Genomic DNA, 20,401 nt, shown 5'->3' on the forward strand with positions numbered 1-20,401 from the left:
AAAGAAATGAATGTCATAAACTCTGGTAACTCCGGTTGTTCATATGGTCATGGCCCTAAGTTACCCTCTGTGCCTCTTCTTCAATTACTGTTGTTCCCCTGCAGAAAGCAACATTATTTCCTCCAAAAGGGCAAAGGTTATTTGGTGATACTGGTGCCCCTAGTTGTCCCTTCCCAAAGTGTCCAGGAGACCTGGTCACAGAAGGGATGAGAGCGCACCATGTGCCACACCATGTGCCCCACTGTGTGGAGGCTTTTTTTATGCCCTGGCCTCCTAAGGGAACAGTTGTTCCAGCTGTAGGTAATACAGCTGGACCTTAGTCTGGCCCTGAGTTTGGTGAAGGGCTCTTTATGCTCTTGGCATTGCTAGTGGAGAGCAGGAAGGGAAGAGCTGCTTAAACAGACAGTTCAGCCCAATGTCAGGCCTCAACTCTCAGGGACTCAGCCTGAAGCCCAGGTGGATCATTCAGGGTTCTCTAGAGGGACAGGACTAATAAGATAGATGTGTATGTGATGTATATATGAAAGGGACTTTATTAAGGAGAACTGACTCACATAATCTCAAGGTGAAGTCCCACAATAGGTCATCTGCAAGCTGAGGAGCAAGGAAGTCAGTCTGAGTCCCAAAACCTCAAAAGTAGGGAAGCCGAAAGTGCAGCCTTCAGTCTGTGGCTGAAGGCCTGAGAGCCCCGGCAAACCACTGGTGTAAGTGCAAGAGTCCAAAAGCTGAAGAACTTGGAGTCCGATGTTCTAGGGCAGGAAGCATCCAGTATGGGAGAAATATGAAGGCCAGAAGACTCAGCCAGTCTATTCCTCCCACATTCCTCTGCCTGCTTTTATCCTAGCTGCGCTGGCAGCTGATTGGATGGTGCCCACCTACATTGAGGGTGGGTCTGCCTTGCCCAGTCCACTGACTCAAATGTTAATCTCCTTTGGCAACACCCTCACAGACACACCCAGGATCAATACTTTGCATCCTTCAATCTAATCAAGGGGCTGGATTTGTTTAACCATCACACAAGGGGCTGTTTTTGTTTTTGTTATTGTTTAAGAGATGAGCTCTCCCTCTGCCGCCCAGGCTGCTGTGCTGTGGCACAATTAAAGCTCACTGCAGCTTTAAACTCCTGTTCTCAAGCAATCCTCCCACCTCAGCCTCCCATGTAGCTGGGACTACAGGCATGCATCACCACGCCCAGCTAAATTTTTTAAATTTCTTAGTTTTGTAGAGATAGGGTCTCACAATGTTGTCCTGGTAGTTGCCTAGACTGGTTTCAAATTCCTGGCCTCAAGCAATCCTTGGACTCCCCAAATGCTGAGATTATAGGCAAGAGCCACCATGCCCAACTGGGCTCACTAATTGAAGGTTATGAAAGCATCACACACTTTCTAGGCAATTCCTTCTCCCTGTGTATGGTTGAATGTAGGAAAAAAGTATCTCCCTCCCTTGGTTAGTTAAGGATCAGACTCACTGTTCTAATCTTGCCTGTACAAGTTAGTAGCTCTGTGTTCCTGGACTATTAGTTAACCTCTCTGTGCTTGTTTCCTTTTTTCAGACTGACTTCCTTGCTCCTCAGCTTGCAGATGGCCTATTGTGGGACTTCACCTTGTGATTATGTGAGTCAATTCTCCTTAATAAACTCCCTTTCATATATACATCATATATACATCTATCCTATTAGTCCTGTCCCTCTAGAGTACCCTGAATGATCCACCAGGCTGTTGGGGCTTAAATTCCAGCTTTATAACTTACTTCTAGCTGTGTGACCTTAGGAAATGTTCCTGCTTCTTTGTCTCAAGTTCCTCAATTGTAAAAAGGAGATAATATTATTACCCATCTCATAGGGTTGTTTTGTCTAATGTGTTAATAAATGTAAACATTTAAAACATTACGTAAGAGCTGATTTTATTATTATTATAAAAAAGCTCTTAAAACAGTTTCTGGTCGGCCGTAAGGACTCAATAAACGTTAACGATTAATATTAGTCATGTAACTATCCAGATAATCCATAAACTGTATTAGTCATCCTGTTAAGAAGAAAGGAAGGCCTGGTTTGTTTTCTTCCTTTTATTATACAATTTTACTGCTTCTAATTTAAACTCTTGCCTCCCTAAGTTCAATCCAGGAAGAAAGTCAGGATGAAAGGACTATAAGGAAAGACAAGAGTGCTGATGGAAACAAAACTACTCAAATAGTAGGTGTTAAAGAGAGAGAGAGAGAGGGAGAGAGAGACAGACTTTCTTTGTCAGCTAAAAATTAACTAGACTGTCAGCTCCTGCGTCTTTTGCATTCCTTTCAGAACCTGGAAAAAAATATTTGCAGTGGTCCTCATGTCCGCAGCAGGCCTTGCTCCGATGGTTTTGCAGAGTAGGAAGTGAAGATTTCCAAAAGGCGGAAGAGCGGGATAAGAGAAGAAAAAGAGATAAGCTAGCACAGGAACAAGACTCAGAGCAGGAAAGTTACCAGGACAGAACAGGGAGGGACTGACTGTCACAGGGCAGGGAGCAGGAGGAAAGAAGCCACTTTTCAGTGAAAGGTATTTGTAATTACAAGAAAGCCAGGTTCTTCAGGGCCCTGGAGAAACAGAAATACAGTTCCCTGGCTTCTGGGGAGAGCACTTAGGGGCTCCCATATCCTCATCTCTTTGGATTTTCCCTTCTCAAACGCCAGAATTTGGGAAAGGGTGGGGAGGGTCTTTAAATTATTTGGCACAAACTCCAAAAAAGTGGAGAGGCTGTGAGCCAGCCACCCTCCGACTAGGTTTTGCGGTGACGGTTGCTGAAATCACTTGCGCACAGGATGACAGGAGCTGGGAACCTCGAGGTAGGTGAGCCTGCCAAGACGCGGGTCCGGGACGCGGCTGGGGCTCAGATGGAGCCCGCCGGGTAGGGGGTGTGCGGGGCCGTGTTTCCTGGGCTCCGGCCCCCAGCCCAGCCCAGCCGCCGCAGGAGCGCTCGGCCAGTAGGTGTCTCTGCTCCTCGAGCGGCCTTGAGCAGTGCCCAACGTTGAGCGTGAGGCTCGTGCTCCGGGTCTCGCGGGCGGCCGCCTCGGGCGTCGTGCTCCGGGTCTCGCGGGCGGCCGCCTCGGGCGTCGAGTCCCGGAGATTGGACAGACACCAGAGCCTGGGGACCGCGGAGTGACCGGGTGGGGCTGGAGGGCGGCGCCGCGCCTTCTGAGGAGACGCGGAGGTATCAGGTAATCCCCTGGCGGCCTGCGCCCGGCAGTCATGACCAGCCGAGGCCTGGGACCCTTTTCACCTCCTCTTTCCAGGGAGGAAAGGCGGCAAGGGAGGCGCGAGGAGTTAGTTGCAGCCCTGGAGGCAGACACAGAACTCCAAGATATGCCACTTGGACTCTGGAAGTGGGCTCTTCTCTACCGCGCGAACCAGCTTAGCTTTTTCCTTCTCTCCAGAGGTAGAGAGGGCCGGGTGCCAACTCCTTCCCCAACTTCTCACTGGAAAAGTGGCTGCCTTCCTCCGTCTCCCTCCCCTGGGCTCCGGCCAGGGGAGCAAGGCCCGCTGTGGACATGAGGAACTCCCTGCCCTGTCCTGGTAACTTTCCTATTCTGCGCCTTCCCTTTGCTAGCTTGTCTACCTCCTCTTCTTCGCTCTTCCTCCCACTGGAAATCTTCACTTCCTAGTCCGCAAAACCGTCCAGCGGAGGTTTGCAACAGAGTCGGTCTTGCAGTCATAGCCCTCTTAGGTTGGTGGTGGTTGTGGATTTGAGGGCAGCAGTAGGGACGATTAAAACTAGTTTTGAATACTTAAATGGTTTAGGGCTTTCTTGTGCCTTTGTTCTGCCTAAACGTTAGTTTGATTTACTAAAATCCTCCCCTACCCCATTTCTGGCAACTTGGTAAAGAAACCAAGTGAAGGTAATCAGGCCTCGGGTATTTATGTGTGTAGAAATCATCTAGCAAAATAGAATGAATAGATCATTTCTATTGAGGGCCATAAATTTTTTTGTATGTTGAAGTGTGTTTTGATACTTGGGTGTTCCCTGGTTGCTGTGGCTGCCTGTTTCATTTGATTTGAGGGCCTTTGAGCATTGTCTGTCATTGACATTCTACTACTGAAGTTTATTCCTTTTGTTTAAAGTCTTAATATTCTTTTCCAGTCCCCCTAACGAATAACAGTTACCATGAGAAGGATGACCTCATGTTATTGAAGAAAAGTCCTGGTCTGAGATTCAGGAAACAAGATTCAGCTGGCCTGTGTTCAGTGTTTAGTTCTGGACCCATTTCTGGGGCTAAGTGGCTATGTGATTTTGGTTGTTCAATTTATTTAACTTCTCAGAACGTTGGTTTTCTCATTTCAGGGAATCTGGGACCAATAACCTCCATCCATTGTTATATGACTGCTAAATTCAGCCTTCAATTCTTGGCTGTCTTCTTCCTTGATTACCAGTGGCATTTAACAAGAGTGATCATTGTCTCCTTGAAATACTGTCTTCTTGAAGTCTCATGAGGTCTTCCTCCTTCCTCCTTGTCCACTACTTCTCAGTCTCCTTGACTGGTTCCTCATCAGCTCTAAAAGCTAAAGTTTGATGTGTACTAGGCCTCTTCTCTGACTCAGTCCTCTCTAAGTGCTCTCCATCTATGACATTTAACATCACCATCTTGGAAGAATCCCACACTTATGCCTCCAACATGGACTTGTCCTCCTCTAAAATCCATACTCAGGTATCCAGCTGCCTTCTTGACATCTTCATTGGCATCTCAAAAGTAACATGTTCAGAATGGAACTCCTGATCTTTACCCGAAATCTGATTCTTCCCAAGTCTTGTTCAACTCATTAAATGGAATCCCTATCTTTCCATGCTCGAGACAAAATCTTTGCAGTCAAACTTGATGTCCACCATCATCCTAGTCCACACCTCCATCTCTCTAGTTGATCTATATCAATAGCCTCTGATCTAGTCATCCCAGTTGCTCTCTTGCACTCCCAAAGTTTTTTTTCTGCACACAGCTGCAAGAGTACCCATGCAGGAGAATCATATCCCTCATTGGACGAAAACTTCCCAGTGGTTTATCTCATTTAGAGATCTGCAAGACTGATTTAGTTTCATCTTCTTTTCTGGTCTTATCTATTTCTACTCTCCCTTTTGCTCACCAACACCGCAGGCACGTTGGTTTCCCAGTTATGACTCCAATATGCCAAGCACATCCCTGTCTTGGGAACTTTGCACATACTTGCCCCTCGGTGTGGAACACTCTTTCCCCAGACAGTGCATGGCAAGCACTTCACTTCCTTCAGGTCTCTACTCATTCAAATATTATCATATCAAAGATGCTGTCCCCTGACCACTCTACATCCAATAGCTACAATTCTATGGGATTCCTCTTGGTATTATTCTTTTAACTGAGACAGGGTCTTGCTTTGTCACCCAGGCTAGAGTGCAATAGCATGAACATAGTTCAAGGCAGCCTCAAACTCCTGTCTAAAGCAATCCTCCTGCCTCAGTCTCCCAAGTAGCTGGGACTACAGGTGTGTGCCACCACAATTGGCTAATTTTAAGATTTTTTTTCTTTTCTTTCCTTTTTTTTCTGGGTAGAGATTTTGTCTTGCTATGTTGCTCAGGCTGGTCTCAACCTCCTGGGCTCAAGTGATCCTCCCACTTGGCCTCTGAAAGTATTGGAATTACAGGTGTAAGAGATGCTGTGCCCAGCCTTCTTGGTACTTCCTAACCCCTTACCTGGCTTTAGTTTTCTCCACAGTACTTGACAGCTGACAAATATTTTGTTGTTGTTTCTTTTCCTACCTGTACTCCAGAAAGTGAACTCCAAAGAGGGCAGAGGTTGTGTCCATTTTGATCACTGCATTGTCTCCAGTGCCTAGAACACAGCTTGGTATGCAAGATTACCAATGTATCTTTATTGAATAAATTATATTCATAATATTTATACCATAGCGCTAAAGTGAAGATCACATTGTGAGGCCAGTTTGTATACTGGAAAAAACCTTGGCTTTACAATTAGTGAAACCTGGTTTCCAATCATGGTTGCACACTCACTGGTAATGTGAACTTCTCAGAAGGTCCATTTTCCACACTTGTGTGATGGCTATAATACAGTATCTTGAAGGTTTATTTTAGGCGTAAGGTGTAACAAAAATGTTCATAAAGGACTCAGCTATGAGGAGGCTAGAAAATGAGCAGTTTTGAGAATATATGTGTGAATCTATTTTGTAGGCTGTAAAGCCACATGTATACATATAGAACTAATATTACTGGGGACAGTTGTGTGAAATGTACTGTGCAAAGCATTTCAGGGTGAGTGGTTTCAGTGCTTGTAGCATACTGAAAATTAGCAAATGAATAATGGCTGGGATCTATACCTATATTTACACATTCTAATGGAATTGAATGTCTGACTTCCTATTATTTCTGCATAATTTTCCCAGTAACCCGTAGTCCTGTTGTGCCTGAGAAGGCAGTACATTATCATATTGTATCTTATCTTATTATCTCAATCTGTCAAAAAAAAGTGCACAAATTCAGCCACTTAACATATTCACATGAAACCCAAGTAATTAGCTGGTGACAAGCTGCCAGTCACCACTTCCTCAGCATGGTCCTGCTAGATGAGTACTGACTGGTTTATTTTAGTTCAGCACACATTGCTAGGTTTTGAGGATTCAAAGGGAAATATAGTATGTCCTTATTTTCAGGGTACTCATAGTCTCTTGCTATAGTCTAGCCTAGCTTTACAAGGGGTATACAATTCAGGCTCTTTGAGGACAGGAAGGAGGTCAGCTAGCATATAGGTCTGTAAGAGCTTTTAACTGCCACAGTTTGAAGACAGCAGGAAGGCAGACAGGTACTATGCTGATTCCCCTTTTCATCTTGAGTTTTTCCATGAAAACTTCAAGGTATAGGCCATATTCTTTAGACTATGAGTTAGATTTGAAGCCTTAAGACACAAAGAGTTGTGAGTTGAGGGTCCCTGAAATCCAGGTTCAGTTCTGTATTCTTGTTTGTTGAAGTTTAAGAATCACAGACTACAGGACTCTTAGGTAAATGCGGACAGCTTCAGAACCCAAGTCATCTTGTCTTGGTTGTGATGTACCCTTTCCCTGGTTTGCAGTCCCTTCCCCAATGACCACATGGGCTCAGAACAGGACTTAAAGAACTCAGATACATTGCTGAACTATCTGTGTCCACCTGCCCCCCAAACCCTTCTCACCTGCTGCCTCCTCAGCAGCCCCACCTCCCCAAATAAGGTTGTGCTTCTTCCAAATGTGGAGGTTAAGGAGAAAATGCTGCAAGGTCACCAGAAGATGATCTCCACATATGAGGGCTCAACCAGGGTGGAGTTGTTCTAGATCTGGACAGCAGAACAGCTTGCTTGACCGTGAGACAGTGCACTTCAAGTTAAAAGAAATTCTTCAATGAAGAAGTTGGCTGTGGCCAGTAAATGCCTTCATTTCCCTATCAAGTAAAATAGCCTTGTAAGCACTCTCAGAACAGGGACCAGGATTTATTCATCCTTGCCTGGCACAGTATTGATCAACTGTACATAGTTTTATTCTCTAGGAATATTCATTGCCTCACATTTATTCATCAGGAATTCTGATACAACTACATAATGTGAAATACGTAGACATTGTTTTGGCCTCACATTTACTTGGCAATAAATATTTCTTGAGCACTGTGCTAGATCTTGGGAGTACAAACCAGAATACGACCTATTTCCTGAACCCAGGATACTGTCTTGGTGTATTTTTATTTCCAGATTTATACCAAAATTAACACATTTTTTACCTTTTTAAAATCCATGGCTGGTATAAATATAAACCATAGAGAAGTACTTTAAGATGATTACTTCTGTTGTCTTCTCATCTCTATTTACTTTTTAAAAACTCTGATGAACACAGCATATAAGCACATTCATTCATTGAATTCTTTAGTAACTTTCAACTCCACAGTTGGAGTGAGACAGAGTCCAGCTGAGCTCCCCAGGGCTCCATCCCTTGTAGAGAATGACTTACTTTAGGGAGGGCACAGTGCAGCCCTTGGGAGAGGGTTGTCTAGCTAGACCTCTGCTGCTGCTGTATCCTTGAACCTTAACAGCTTGGCTTTGGACTGCTTGCCGATTCTTGTACACTGAAGGGAAGGAAGGAAGACTGACAGCCCATTTGACTGCTTTTTGAGTTTTCCACTGTGTCTTCAACTTATTCAAATGCCTTTCCTGAAGAAAGCAAATTTCATGGACCACTCCATTTGATTCTGGACTATTGAGACACTGGCAGATATGATTTAAGAATCTGAACACGGAAACATTTAAAAATACATGACACTAATTTGCAGTGCAGTTTACATCTTCGTCTCGGATTTTACATTGTCTCTGGAACCTACAGCAGTCATTTGAATTATCCATCATTCACAAAGCCAGCTTTGTCTGATTTTTGTGGCATCCATTTGTTCTTGTCTTTCTTTTCTTCCTTTCCACAATATTCCCACGATCACTGACACAACTGTTTGTTGTGCCCTGTTTGAATTTCGCACTTGAATCTCTTTTACTAAAAATCTCAATGTCAAATCCCAAGGTGAGATTTTTCTTCCTTCGCTGAAACCTTTGATGAAAAGTTACTGTTTTGTGTGCAGTTTGTAGAATTGCTTAATTGGAGATTGTCAGAGTTTCACTGGATGGTATTGCATCTCATTTTGAAATAGTTGCTGTTGATTTTTCTGAGCTCAAGTGCTCTAAAAACAGGCGAGCTGTGTTTAAGTTATCATTATTATCCATGATAAATAATGTATAATTAATTATGGGACCATTTATCTTTCAGTATTTCCTTTCTTATATCTTAATGGTTTTCCATACGCATATTACATAATGTCTGAGTTTACTCTTTTATGATTGTAAAAGCCATCCAGCTTATAGGGTATTGCAGTTGCATTATACAGAAAAAAATGTGTAAATGTATATTTCAATAATTAAAAAATACTTTTAATGCTGCTTTTATGTATTTACATAAGACTGCTATGCCAACGCCTCTGACCTAGTGGAAAATATTTCCATCTTTGGTAAATCTTTACCTAAAATCTTTATGGTAGGTTTTAGGAATTCCAACATTTCAAAATAAAAGCTTCTATGGTAGTTAATAAGAAATTAGAGACAAGGAATCCTGGAGTATGCCATGAGAGCTTATGAAAAGTGAGAGATATGAAATGAAGAAACTTTAAGGTGGAGAGCTGTTTTAAAATGTGCTTTCGTATTCATTCAACCATCATTCAGCCAACATTTGCTAAGTGCTCATCAGGTACAGTCAAAGAGACTAGGGACACACACATCAAGACAAAGCTCCTACCTTTAAAATACTGTTTTAGAAGAAAACACTGTCTTGTGATGGTACTTTTTCTTTAGGCTTTTATAGCTCTTTTTTGGTACTCTTGGAACTGCCTTTGCATAACATTTTTACATAAGGAAGTAACTTGAAGAAAACCAGTTATTTTAGGATTATGGAAAACTAGGGGCTTGGTAACAGCAAATCTTTCCTTTGAGGATGCTACTGACCCCTCATATTTACATCATATGTCAATAAGCAGGATCAATTTTTGCCTTAATTAATTATGAGTTTGGAATAGCAAAGACAGTTGTACATTGGATAAAGGAAATATGTAATTTGTTTTAAAATGAGACCTTTGCCATTGGAAGGAAATAATTCCTGGAGATCACTGGGAATAGGGAAATCTGCTACCACTGCTATATTTTCCTTACTTGTCTGTTACCATATAATAATTTACTTTTAGTCAGCATAATTAAGTATATGGATTACCACTCTAATATGCCAGTGGTTGAAATTTAAAGTACAGTGACAACTCATTGAGATAGAGAGGGTTGGCAGGAAATACCCCAAATGAATAAAAATATATCTACAACTTCTATATTTGGATAATGTACTGTAAAATAATATTTTACTCATACATTTTTTCAACTTTGATTAATTCATTGTTAAATTTAAATTTTAAAACGTAAAATACACTTTGTGTTTTTCTTCCAGTTCCTCGGCTTCTGCTATGGTTTGGCTTTGTGTCCCCAACCAAATGGCATCTTGAATTATAATCCCCACGTGTGTCCAGAAGGGACCTGGTGGGAGGTGATTGGATCACCTGGGTGATTTCTCCCATACCGTTCTCTTGATAGTGAGGGAGTTCTCACGAGATCTGGTTGTTTGATAAGTATCTGGTGTTTCTCCCTTCTCTCCTTCTGTCTTTCTCCTCCCACCATGTAAGACATGTCTTGCTTCCTCTTTGCCTTCCACCACAATTGTAAGTTTCTTGAGGCCTCTCCAGCCATGTGGAACTGTGAGTCAGTTAAACCTCCTTTGGTTATAAATTACCCAATCTCACATAGCATCTTTACAGCAGTGTGAAAACGGCTAAGACAGCTACTGTATGGAAAGAAGCTAGATTCTTTTCTTTTTTTGAGACAGAATCTTGCTCTGTCACTCAAGCTGGAGTGAACTGGTGCTATCTCAGCTTACTGCAGCCTCTACCTCCCAGGCGATCCTCCCACCTCAGCCTCCTGAGTAGCTGGGACTACAGGTGCACCACCACACCTGGCTAATATATATATATATATTATATATATATATATATATTTTTTTTTTGTAGATTCTTTCTATATTTCCCCAGGCTGGTTTCTAACTCCTGGGCTCAAGCAATCTGCCTGCCTTGGCCAGCCTATTTGATTTTTTATTATCTCTCAGAGATAAACTATGTTCCTGCTAACTGCTACAAAAGTAAAATCACCTATAAGTTAACTATTGTAGTCACCTTAATAGCCCCCTAGCCTTATCTCTAAGGCTAGACCTTAAAGACAATACCTTAAAGGCTAATTATACAAGGAGGTGTTTATGTAAGTGATTTATTGTAAAACTTTAAAAATGTTAGGTGCTATTGTTGTTAGAAAAAAGGTAAGTAGTTTGGTTATTTACCATCTTTATGTCAGAATATCTTAAGGAAATATAGCTAATTATAGAACTTTTGTTCACAGAGATGGATATGGTAGCCTTATTTATAACACACACACACAAAAGGAAAGACCTAAATGCTTAACAATAAGGAAACGGTTAAATAAATGAGGAGAGAGTCAGGCAATAGAATCTTACACAGCCATTAAAATTTTATTTATGGAAAACCTTATTACCGTGGAGAACTGCTTATGCTGTCATATATTGTACCTGATAAATGTCTTAGTCTTAATTTTGAAATATTTCAGTTGCTATAGATGGATTAAATTTTCTTATTTTAATATTTAAGGCCTAGAAATTGGCCTGAGGCATGGAATATCTCGGCAGAAATTCCATTTAGACAAGAGAACCATTCAAATTATTTAGCTTGTTAGAGAATATGTAAGTATTATTATAGCTATAGCATCAACTTTGTGATTTTTAGTTTATGTAAGAAGCTGCTTTGATTTGGTGAAATTAATTTAAAAAGTCCCTGTCATAACATACCTAGATTAATTATCTAGTTTGTGCTTTAAAGGGCAGTTTGATCACAAAGGAGGTACTTTTGAATAGCTACATCACCTATGGTAACTCTTACTCCAATCTACCCTTTTGGTTTTCTGTATCTGTTTCTATAATCTATCAACTAAATGTGAAATTACTGGTTTCTCTAAGAAATAGTGTAGACTTTTAGTAATGAATGTTCAGGGCATGTAAAATGTTGGTAACTTTAGGTTTTAGTGAAACTTCGGAGTTAAAACTGCAGCTAGTTGGGTGCGGTAGCTCATGCCTGTAATCTCAGCACTTTTGGAAGCTGAGGTGGGAGGATCACTTGAGCCCAGGAGTTCAAGAGCAGCCGGGGCAACATAGTGAGACCCTGTCTCTACAAAACAATTTTCTTAAAAATGAGATGGGAGGATCGCTTGAGCCTGGGAGGTTGGGGCTGCAATGAGCTGTGCTTGTGCCACTGCACTCCCTCCTGGGTGACACAGCGGGACCCTGCCTCAGAAACAAGTGAACAAAAAAGCTGCTAATAGATCACAAAAGAGAAGTGGTTACTTTGTTTAGTTCTTTTAAAGCCCAATTTTTTCACTTTGGTGGTAATGAAAGTTTAGTGTATCTTGAACATAATACCAGATCCCAGATCTTTCCATCAATTGATTATATTTCAAATTCACATAGGATTAGTTCATATCAAACAACATAAATATTACAAATTTTGTTCATTATTAATGTTCATTATGGCCTTGGAAACATTAAAAGGTTGACTAGTCTGCATTATTGCCTTTAATAGCCAAATATATTTTATAGTGAATAATACATTTCTTTTTATATTTTAGGACCTGGGCTATGCTCCTGATTTTATACAGACTGCCATGGCTCCAGATATAAAAGACCAAATAAAAAGGTAATTTGAAAACTATTTTTCATGTAGATTATCTTAATTTTTTGTATTCAGTAGAATGTCAAATTTTAAGATGGAAGCACACACACACACACACTTACTAAAACTGTTTGATTTATATAGTCACAAAAAGTAAATAACTTGAACCTTTAAAAGGCCTTTAATAGACACATGCACATATATGTTTATTGCAGCACTGTTTACAATGGCAAAGTCATGGAACCAACCCAAATGCCCATCAATAATAGACTGGATAAAGAAAATGTGGTACATGTATACCATGGACTACTATGCAGCCATAAAAAGGAATGAGTTCATGTCCTTTGTGGGGACATGGATGAAGCTTGAAACCATCATCCTCAGCAAACTAACACAGGAACAGAAAACCAAACACTGCATGTTCTCACTCATAAGTGGGAGTTGAACAATGAGAACACATGGACACAGGGAGGGGAATAACACACACCAGGGCCTGTTGTGGGGTAGGGGACAAGGGTAGGGAACTTAGAGGTCGTGTCAATAGGTGCAGCAAACCACCATGGCACAGGTATACCTATGTGACAAACCTGCATGTTCTGCACATGTATCCTGGAGCTTAAAGTAAAATTTTTTTAAAAAGGGCTTTGTTGGCCGGGCGCAGTGGCTCACGCCTGTAATCCCAGCATTTTGGGATGCCGAGGCGAGAGGATCACGAGGTCAGGAGATCGAGACCATCCTGGCTACCACGATGAAACCCCGTCTCCACTAAAAATACAAAAAAAAAAAAAAAAAAAGTTAGCTGGGCGTGGTAGCGGGCGCCTGTAGTCCCAGCCACTCGGGAGGCTGAGGCAGGAGAATGGCGTGAACCCGGGAGGCGGAGCTTGTAGTGAGCCGAGATCGCGCCACCGCATCCAGCCAGGGCGACAGAGCGAAACTCCGTCTCCAAAAAAAACGGCTTTGTTAGCCGCCTTGTGGTTCTGAGGAAAGAAGGCAGTTGCCATTATGTGAAAGAATTTTTAGAAATACAAAGCCACTTTTAATGCCCCAGCATTTTGGGGGGGTGATTCCCAGTCGGAGAAAGTTAGAACTGAACTGTTTGCCCTCTGACACTCTGGATATCCTGTGACTCAGGACAAATCATTTTATGATGACTCCCGGGAGTTAGTGTGAAACTTGAGGCTATTAAACCAGTCAAAGCAGCTTCCCAAACTAGAACCAAATCCAGGAGTCTGGCCTCATTATCACAGTGGTTTGATTTATTGAGCTAATGAAGAAAGTCTTTTGTAATTGAGTACTGAATATCAAATGGTGTTACTGAATATCTCCTTTTGAAGTACTGAAAATGTACTTCTGCTTAAGAAGGAGCAATTCCTTAGAACGTGCTGTTGTTTTAGATCTACATGAGGAGCTCTGAATAATTAACAGTCTGGATGTTGTTGCTATGTACGACTTAGTTTTATTAATGACACATTTCAGAATGCACCATAGAGTTGGAAGGGCTGTATTTAAAATATCATTATCATCCATGAGGGGGAGCTATATCTTCTTTTAAGAAATCAGTTGCCCAGAAAAAAGAATAAAACTAGTTATACTACCTTGCAAAAAAAGAAAGCAAAGCTTCATTTGAAAAAGTAAATTCTGTCAAATTTGCAAAACTTCTTATAAAATCACCAGAATTGTTGCTAAATTTTCTATTTGTATACTTTCACTTTTTTTTTTCTATTTGTATACTATCTTCACTGAGATGTGAGGAAACCCTCATGTCAGTTAATCCACATTTATACTGCTCTTGCTATCTATGTATGTGCCAAATATAGAGCTGGACATCACCGGGCACAAGCAGTGTTCAAGTCACCAGTACCTCATAGATGAGAGGATGGAAATAGGAACAGGTTGGGGGAGGAAATTATATTCAATAGAGGTACCTGTTGAAACTATTATTGGGAAGTATTTCTGTAAACAGGGTGAGAATGGTGTCAACCTAAATTGAGCAATAGAGATTAATTCTCAGACTTATTAGGGAAGAGCAAGGAACTGCAATCAACATAATACGTAATACATGCCTGCTATGGAGAACCATAAGAGCATCCGAGGGAGGTGGGAAAAAAAGGAAGCTTTTAAAGGCAAAAAGATATCCGTGTACCTGTTTTGAAATAAAGACCAGTGGCTACAGGGTCTTGTTACATGCAGTGGCATTTGCTCATTAGTGGTACTGGCTGTTGGTAGGAGTTTTCAGAGGAGTGGCTTAACTGGAAATTTCCAGTTGAGGAAGTCGTTTCTGGCAGTTCCTGGTGCAGGCACACATGTGTGAGGGCCCTTCCTTCATGGCCTCGCACTGCATTTTGTTAGGGTTTGACATAAGTGACTCCATTTTGGGTACTGACAATTTTCACAGGAGTTCTATTCAATAGAAGTAACAGTAAGAAGGTTGAGAATGGATATAAAGGAGAGTAGGATTGAGCTTTAGGGAAGCCCTGGAGAGAGGAGAAAGGGTAGCAGCTAAGGAGATAACAAATGGGAGAGGATACCAGGTGTGGTGCCTCGTGCCTGTAATCCTAGCACTTTGCGGGGTGGAGGCAGGATGATTGCTTGAGCTTAGGAGTTCAAGACCAGCCTGGGCAACATAGCAAGACACCTTCTCTGCAAAAAATGCAAAACTTAGCTGGAACCATGGTGCATGCCTATAGTCCCAGCTGCTAGAGACGCTGAGGCGGGAGGATCGCTTGAGTCCAGGAGTTTGAGGCTTCAGTGAGCTGGGATTGCATCACTGCACTCCAGCCTAGGTGACAGAGCAAGACTTTGTCTCTTAAAAACACACACACACACGAGGGGAGGGAGGTGAACCCTGGAAGAAGTGGGAAGAATCTGGATGATCACAGGAACCCTGGAAGGAGGGAGTTTTAAGAAAGTAGTGGTGCTGGGGGAGGAGGCTAGGAAGATAGAGTGAGTTCACATGAACCTGAATAGGTTCAGGAGAATGCACACAGAGAAAAAGATTTTGTATTTGGTTAGAAAGAGGACTAGTGGGTATAAATTCTAATTATAGACCTTAGTAACCATTCTTTGGTCAGTTGATAGGAGTGGTTTAGTAGAACATTTAAGTCCGCATAGAGCTTGATGCAGCAGATGACAGCAGACAAGGAGCAGGAAAAGCAGGGTTTCCATCTTGCCTCTGTCACTAACAAGCCGCATGACCCTGGTTGAGTCACTTCGTCTCTCTTCTCCTTAATTGCTTCATCTATAAATGAAGTTTCTTAAATTGATGTCCAAGGATGAGCTTCAGAGAATCTGAGATGTCTGAAATTATAAGCTTAAAAAAAAGGGGGGGTTTCCCTCTAGGGAGAAGGTCTATAGCTTTGATCAGATCCCCCAAAGTGATAATGCATCCTAAAAAGTTAAGGACCACTGGATTAGGTGATCATTAGAGTCCTGCTTAGTATAGAGTATCAGGAATTTTTAATCTCTAACTTTCATTTCTCTATTGTATTCCATATGGCCTGTCTCCCAAATCACTCTCAGAGACCACTCTAAGGATTAGATTTTCTGAAATGTAATTGGCTGTCTCAGTCATCCCCAGGGGATTATTTCGAAAATCCAGGCAATTTTTAAAATTAAAGTTAATCATTTCTTTAGTAGTCCACAGATATTTTCATTAGGACACAACCTTTATATCACTATTTATGTCATTTACTAGCCATGCATCTAATGATCATAAACACCAGAAGTGGCTGTAGCCACTTAAACACATGTGGATGTCATTGCCTTTAATGTTTTCCCTCCAAAAGGAAATAACATTGGGAAGAAAAAGCAGTTTATTGAATGTAAACTGGTGACTGAGCTCCCATCAGAGTGATTGCTTTGGTGGTTCTCTTCTGGCAGGCATGTAAGCTCTTAGCAGTACAGGGGTACTGAGCCCCCAAGTATGCTGCTAACCTTCATAAGATGACCAGGAAGGCCGGTGTGGATTTGAATACAACAGTTGTCACTGTAGATAATGTCATGGGAGATGTTATTGACATTTATATTATATGCTTCTAAGCAAGAAGCCATCCTGCCATGTAATATACAATTATGATAATTTAATTTGGTGTAATTAATAGATAACTCTTAGGATTGAGCTCTAGAAATCCCTTTCAGGTCTCTTGTTACTTTATTCTATAAAATCTGGTATGTCAGCTGCCTTTACTGGTTAACGATTTATGTCTATAAACCACCTATGTGGATGGTATTCAAGATGTATTGTTTCACTGAAAGCAATGTTTAAAATAACTCTGGACATTTCTAATTCACACAGAAGGTTAAGCTGAAATTGTGCTTCTTATAAATCATAAAGTTATTTAGCACAATCTGTTATCCACCTTTCTCATCTTACCATCATTTGGTTCCAACTGATGGATTTTGCTGCAAGTGATACATTCTACGTGTCACAACAGAAAGGGAAATGAAGTTAATAAATACTTTTATTAACACTTCAGTTTGAAAAGCTAAATGTTGAAGGCAAGTGTCATATTTTCCTTGGAGCTGTTTCTTTAGCACCGTCTTTAGCTCCCAGTGAAATGCAAGAGGTGGAAAATCCCACCTGTGAAATCCAAACACAGTTCTTGCTGGCCATGGATATTTGCAATATTGGTATGAGCTGTCAGGTGCACAAAATGCTAATTTGTTTGCATGTAGACACAAGAATTCTGCTAATAATTTATCTTTCTAAAGCCATTGTCCTCCCTCACAGGGGCCTGCTAAATGTGCTGTCTATGCAGAAGGTTTAGATTTGTGAAAATTGTTCTGGAGATAATGTTGTAGAGTTGTTCTATTGCTGTGTAGATAGTGTATTTTGAGTTTATCTTTATCCTTCTTCTAAAAAGAGGTTCTTGTTTTTACACTACTGACGTAGTAACTGGATGAGTGATTTCACTGCCATAACTGCTTGTTGGTTTATTTTAAATATGATGTTTGTTAGCATGTGGCAGACTTCTGCTTTCATGATCACAATGTGACGACAAAAATGCTAAATCTTATCCAGTGGAATTACAACATGGACCCGTTTTTGCCTTATGGAAAGGAAAATACCCCTCAGAGATTTTAATTTGCTCATAAAAAGCAAATGTGGAAACAGAAACACCTTGAACAGAGAGGAGAAGTAGGAACCTGCCTGGGAATGTAGAATTTAATAGCTGAAATTCTATTTCCTGTTGTGATAGTAACTGAAGATAACATAAAATATACTTGTCAAAATAATAACACTCTTTAAAATTCCACATTGGTGATTTAAGGATGGAGAAGTTTCAGCTTTAATTTTTGGTAGGGAACTTGCTTTTTGACTTTGATTGCTATGGACAGGCAATCCACAGCAGTCAGTCAATGTGGAGTAGCAGAAAATGTCCTCGGCAGCTATAATGGCTTGATGAGGTGATATGCAGTTTTTATGAATGGCTGTACCCAAGCAGCATCAGCTGATGCTATGGTGGCTTAGAAATTTTCACAGGCTTTTATCTGTTTTCCATAACTCTAGCCAAGCACCCTCCTTTTTGAGGTGATACAGAGATCACCCTTTATAAAAAGGCCCTCTCTAGTGCTTTGGCACTTAGCCTGGGAAAACATGCCTGCTTCAGGAATCCCTGGACACATGCCTCATGATTATAAGAGAGATTACAAACCTCATGTCTTTTCAGGAAATATATTGATAGTTTATTCTTAACTTTGGCTTGATAGGGAGCATCATTCTTTACTAGGCATAGACTACTGGTACCTTCCAAATATGGTAAATCGCTTTGCAAGAACAAGAAGAGATTATTCTATGTGTTTATAACAACCCTATGAAACAGATAACTGTCAGTGTCCTACTTTAAAGATGAAGCAATTTCCATCCTTTTGTAGAGAGCTAAAAAAAAAAAGAAAAGAAAGATGAAGAAACTTGGGGATAGAAAAGTCAAGTGGGTTGCCTAGGGTCCAGAGCCTACACTTTAAACCACCAGGCTTCACTTTTCATTATGTTTCTAAGGCCCTAACAACATGCTTATTGTTACTAGAGAATTGATGAATGTTATGAAAGTGAGGTAGGAGACTGGCAGGACTTGTTTTCTGGTCACAATCCTGCTGACCAAAACAGGATCTGATCCAGACAGGATAAAGTGAAAAACTAGCAGGAGCCAGCAGATGGCAACAAAAGCCATCCCTAGCTGCCCTCATTGCTTATTGGCATAAGATACTCCCACCAGTGCCATGACAGTGACTAGAAAGTGACCACTCATTTCTGTGGCAATGACTCAGAAGTTACTGCCCCTTTCTAGAAAGTTCTAATTTACCCATTCCTCAATTTATATTGACCCACTCCTTAATTTGCATGTAATTGACATTGGATTTACATGAATATAAATACAGCCGACAAGAGCCCATACATTGCTGACTCTGGGCACACTGCCTATGTGTTAGCCCTGCTCTACAACTGTTCAATAAAAGATTGCTAACACCATTGGCTTGCCCTTGAATTCTTTCCTGGGTGAAGCTAAGAACCCTCCTGGGCTAAGTCCCAGTGTTGGGGCTTCCCTGTCCTGCATGAAAAGGGACATGAAATGTCCCTGCATGAAAATGTTCAGGGAGCTTAGAAAATTTATAACTGGGGGTCCTAACATGTTCTGAAGGGGATGAGGATGGTCTTTCAGCAGAAGTGATGTTGAAATTGAGACCTTTAGGGTGAATATAATTTTCTCTGGAAAAAATAAAAGGTTTCAAGTAGAAAAGACTACACTGCACACTTTAAGCCCTGGAGGGATATGCTGGAGGGATGCAGGAACTGAGAAGTCCAGAATGGTGACATGCAGAGAAAGGAGGGTGATGTGCCTGGAGAGATAGGCGGGAGCCAGAGGGGAGAGGACTCTGAAGGTCATGGTTCTGATTTTGTACTTTACTTTGAACACGAATAAAAAACAACTAAAGAAAAGTAAAAGCAGATAAGTTATATGATCAGATGTGAGCTCTGAAGATATCGTTCTGGCTACAAAGTGGTTTAGAGGCAAGAGATGGAAATAAGGAGTTTACTGATGAAAGGCAATTGAGAACTAGTGGCTTGGGCATGAGGAAGAACTGTGAGTAGTGTATTGATTGAAGAAATTTTTAGGAGGTAGAACTGGCAAGATTTCATAATAGAGGGAATATAAAAAGTTAGAGAAAAGTAGGTCTCAGTCTTATACACAATGCCAGTCTCATTACATTTAATAAAGTAATATTAAAGAGACATAAACCCATACACACTTTAAAATCTCTAAGTTAGGAAATGACTAAGCAAACTCTTTGCTCTACTGAGTAACATGTCATCATTAATTATTGTGTTTATAACAGTTATAAGACATACAAAAGGCATATTATTTAATTTCAGGTAAATAATGAGTGCATGATGATAAAAGTATACCAGTAGTCTGATTTAATATATGCCGAAAACATAAAGATGTCAAAATCCTATGCATAGGGAAGAATCAGGAAAGAATTTACAAAAGGTGGTATGAGTAATTTATACCAGCTGCTATGAGTAATTTCTTCTTCTCTCCTTTATTTATTTATTTAATTTTATTTTTGAGACAGAGTCTCATTCTGTCACCCAGGCTGGAGTGCAGTGGCATGATCTTGGCTCACTGCAACTTCCACCTCCTGGGTTCAAGAGATTCTCCTGCCCCTGCCTCCCAAGCAGCTGGGATTACAGGCATGTGCCGCCACACCCAGCTAATTTTGTGTACTTTTAGGAGAGAAAGGGTTTCACCATGTTGGCCAGGCTGGTCTCAAACTCCTGACTCAGATGATCCACCTGCCTCAGCCACCCAAGGTGCAGGGATTACAAGTGTGAGCCACCGCGCCTGGCCTTCTCTCCTTTTTTAAATTTTCACATTTTCTTTGATGACCAAGTACCACTTTTATAACAAGAAACTATTTTTACAATAAAATAGTATGGAAAAGAGCAGCTACTTTAAAGAAAATTCATTTGTCATTTGCCCTTTGTTATTTGTATACATCTGAATTTTTATTTGCAGCATGTTTAAAATGAGACAAGCCTGCATACATTTCCTTTTTTTAAGGAA

At 41.0% G+C, this 20,401-nt stretch overlaps 1 long non-coding RNA gene across 2 annotated transcripts in view; it reads left to right on the top strand.

The window, feature by feature from the left end:
* The first annotated feature begins 2,656 nt into the window (after positions 1-2,656).
* The window catches only part of LOC129035152 (uncharacterized), a 30,148-nt gene continuing 12,403 nt past the window's right edge, over positions 2,657-20,401 (top strand). The window contains exons 1-2 of one of the 2 annotated variants that reach the window (XR_008502126.1): positions 2,657-2,820; positions 12,292-12,359. This is a non-coding gene — a long non-coding RNA (uncharacterized LOC129035152). Of the gene's footprint in view, positions 2,821-3,408; positions 3,548-12,291; positions 12,360-20,401 lie in introns of those variants that run through there. The other variant, XR_008502127.1, reaches the window with a different exon arrangement.

This window comes from Pongo pygmaeus, chromosome 3 (genome assembly GCF_028885625.2).
Source record: "Pongo pygmaeus isolate AG05252 chromosome 3, NHGRI_mPonPyg2-v2.0_pri, whole genome shotgun sequence".
Classification (NCBI taxonomy): domain Eukaryota; kingdom Metazoa; phylum Chordata; class Mammalia; order Primates; family Hominidae; genus Pongo; species Pongo pygmaeus.